Here is a 3,526-nt window from a genome sequence, read left to right on the forward strand (position 1 = left end):
CTGAACCACTCTCCAAATGGATAACAAACATAAATGAATAATTGTTGGGAATTCTGATAGTTCTTGCAAGGAGGTGATGAAACATGATCGATACTTTGAGCAACAGAGGAATGCCGCGGGAGAGCTTGGTCATAGCACCTATAAAAAGGTGACCACCGCCCTGCGTATGTTGGCATACGACATACCGATGGATCTAGTCGATGACCACTTGGCCATGGGTGAGAGTACCGCTATCATGTGTGTGAATCGCTTTGTGGTCGCAATTGTGTAACTATTTGGCTCCACATACTTTAGAGCCCCCACTGAAAAGACAAAAGTAGTTTTTTTTTGGAGCAGAAGGCAGCTCGGGGGGTTTGTAGGTAGGATTGGCTCAATTAATTGTATGCATTGGAGTTGGAAGAATTGTCCCGGACATGGACGATTCAACTTAAAGGGCACCAAAAGGATTCCACTATCATTCTTGAAGCGGTGGCTAATGAAGAGACTTGGATTTGGCATGCATTCATTGGAATGCCCGACTCCTGCAATGGCATCAATGTTCTTCAACGATCCCCTTATGACGAGGCTTGCATTGCGTGAAGGTCCACAAGTGGAGTTCGAACCAAAAGGCCGCAATTACGCCTATGGCTACTTTCTTGCCGACGACATCTACCCAAGGTGGCAAACATTTGTGAAGCCGGTTGTTAAACCAAAAGGTAAGAAACAAACTCGATTTCACAATGCACAAACGGCGGCTAGGAAAGATGTGGGGGCATTTGGGATTTTGCAAGCCCAATTTACTATTGTGAGAGAACCGGCGTGGTTTTGGGACCAAGAATGTCTTTGGTATATCATGAACGCATGTGTGATCATGCATAACATGATCATAGAGGTCGATCATGGCAAAGATGTAGACCACACCCAGTATGAATTGATGGGGGTGCCCATGCAAGTGAGAAGGACTCCACAAAGGGTGGCTTGTTTCATTGCTTCGTATCAAGCAATTCGGTCCAATGATGCGCACGATGAGCTTCAACAGGATCTCATGGAGGAGTGGTGAAAATGGAATGGACAACAATATGTGAGCTACTTTATTTGTTGTATTTGTTGATGAAGAACTTGTTGTATTTGTTGGTCAAACATTTGTTCTATTTGTTTGTGTTGTAAAACGATAAATTCGACAATTATTGTTGATTTATTTTGATTTTTCTGATCTTGTTGAGTGGATACAAAAGTGTGAATGTTGTTTGCGCCGGTGCCGCGCGCTGTAATTTGCAGCGCCTAGTGGGGGCCTTGTTTCGGCCACAACGCGCGCGCGGTGAAATACATCGCCAGGTGAAGTTATCGCCAGCGTCTCGCGCTCCAACACGAGTATACAACCCAAATTATAGAGCTATTGCTGAAGATGCTCTAAAGGTCCTCCATCCCCCGCTCTAGATAGCGGCCGTGAGGAGTGCCTTTAGTCCATGCTCGTAACGCAACCAAAACTAAAAGGAGGTTTCTAGCCCAATTTTGTAATCTCGGTTAAACAACTGGGACTAGAGGCTTTCTTGAACTGGAACTAAAGGCACATTTTCTATTAGGGCATGTCCAACGGGGCGACGCATACCGACGCTCAGCGATCGTTTGCGTCCAATCGGGCCGAAAATGCGTCTGGAACACGCTCCAACGGTGCGACGCATAGTGACCGGACCGTCCGCGACGGCGCAAACCTGGCCCAAATATGAGCATCGGATGCGTCTCTGCAGACGCTGCGCGGACGCGCAAAGTATCCGCTCGCGTCTGGCGGACGTTTCGTCGGCCCCGCCTTCCAGCGACCCTGGCTTGATGCGTCTTCTCAGGCGCGCCAACGACTGGCGCCGCTGCGTCGCTTCGGCAGTCTGTGCCACGTTAATGGTGATGCCTCGCCTGGTGCGCGGACGTCGCCTACCTCTGCGCACGAAGTAATGGCGATGCCATGCGTGCCGCGGCCGTCGCCTGCCTCCGGGCTATATAAACAGGGGTGCACACATCTCATCTCCTCCCACAGTAAATCCTAGCCGCCGCACAACCTCCACCGTAGCGCCGCTGCCGCTCAACGTCCACTTTTGCCACCATGAGCAACGCCGGTCGCGGCCAGGCTACCGCGCCTCCACCTCCACCTCCTCCGGCCTCGAGCTTCGACGAGGAGTTCGACAACGACTACAACACCGACGACCTCCTGGACCCGGTCAGGGACACCAAGTTCCTGGCTGACGCGGAGAAGGAAGCAGAGGAGGAGCGGGCGGCCCGCGCGGCGTTCGATGCCGAGATGGAACACCGCGGTGTGGCGGTCGCCGCAGCCGTAGAGGACGACGACTCCGACATCTCATGGTCTTCTGATGACCCTGATGCGCCTACCCCGGAGGTGAAGGCCGCGGAGCAGAGGGCTCTTGTCGACTCCTTCGAGATGCTCAAGAAGGCTGAGGACGCCGCGAACGAGACACTGCACCTGCTAGAGGATGCGGCAGCGCATCGAGTTCTAGCGGCCGCACGGCAGGCGGCGGAGATGCAGACGAGGGAGGGACGCAACGACGGGACCGAGCAGTCGGGCAACAAGTAGTCTAGCTTTCTACAAGTGTACTTTGTATAGTTTCTACATTGTACGTTATGCTTTTTAAATAATTTGGAAAACAAAAAGTAGATAGCCCCGCTAGGAGCACACCCAAAGGTAAATGGATGCGCGATCAAAATATATCCACGAGACGTAAACGGACGTTCGCAACCACTTTTAGGCGTCTGATCCGTTGGAGATACCCTTAGATAGGAACACACACAACACACGGATCAGAAGAAAAGAGAAAGGCCAGGAGGTCATTAGCAGATGCAAATAAAAAGAAGAAACAAAAGAGAAAAGCATCCGAAGTTTCTATATGTACGTGGCGGCTGCTCGGCAGATTCTTCGGCCCTGGTATTATCAATCTTTTTCAGAAGGTGCAGCCGCAGCAGAAGAAGAAGGCGCAGATCATGGCCGCGAGCGCGACGGACTCGACGGCGGTGACGACGCCCCAGAGCACGGCGTCGACTGCCGGGTGGTCCAGCAGCAGCCCTGGCCAGCCACGGAGGAGGAGGAGGAGGTCGTAGTGCGAGCGCAGAGCGGCGCCCATGTCGCGCAGGCAGCGGAGCGCGGACACGAAGCCACCGCCACCCATCACGCTCGTGGCCATCGATACCAGCTAGTGAGCTAGCTACTGGTGTTTTATTTCCGGCCCTCGGCAGCTCCCGTTGAAGTTGAACGTTTGGTGCCGAGTCTGGTTTCCGGTCTCAGGTTTGCCATTCCGCGCGCACAAATTTTTTCATGTTTTTGTTCCTCCTACGGCAGTGACTCAGCGTGCGTCCAGGCGGCCACCGGGCCACGGCCGAGCTGGATCGTGTTCGCGCTTCTTCGATGAAGGAAAAAATATACTCGTAGTACCAAAAAAATGGTCGTAGAACAATACAGAGACAAAAAAAAAGCTGCGTCTGCCGGGAGTCGAACCCGGGTCTATTGCTTGGAAGGCAATTATCCTAACCGTTGGACTACAGACGC

General features: G+C 52.5%; 1 non-coding gene across 1 annotated transcript; it reads right to left on the bottom strand.

Annotated features, from left to right (window-relative positions):
- Positions 1–3,454: 3,454 nt before the first annotated feature.
- On the bottom strand, positions 3,455–3,526 carry TRNAG-UCC (transfer RNA glycine (anticodon UCC)). The gene has a single exon. It is a non-coding gene; the product is annotated as a tRNA-Gly (tRNA).

This window comes from Lolium perenne, chromosome 2, assembly GCF_019359855.2.
Source record: "Lolium perenne isolate Kyuss_39 chromosome 2, Kyuss_2.0, whole genome shotgun sequence".
Classification (NCBI taxonomy): domain Eukaryota; kingdom Viridiplantae; phylum Streptophyta; class Magnoliopsida; order Poales; family Poaceae; genus Lolium; species Lolium perenne.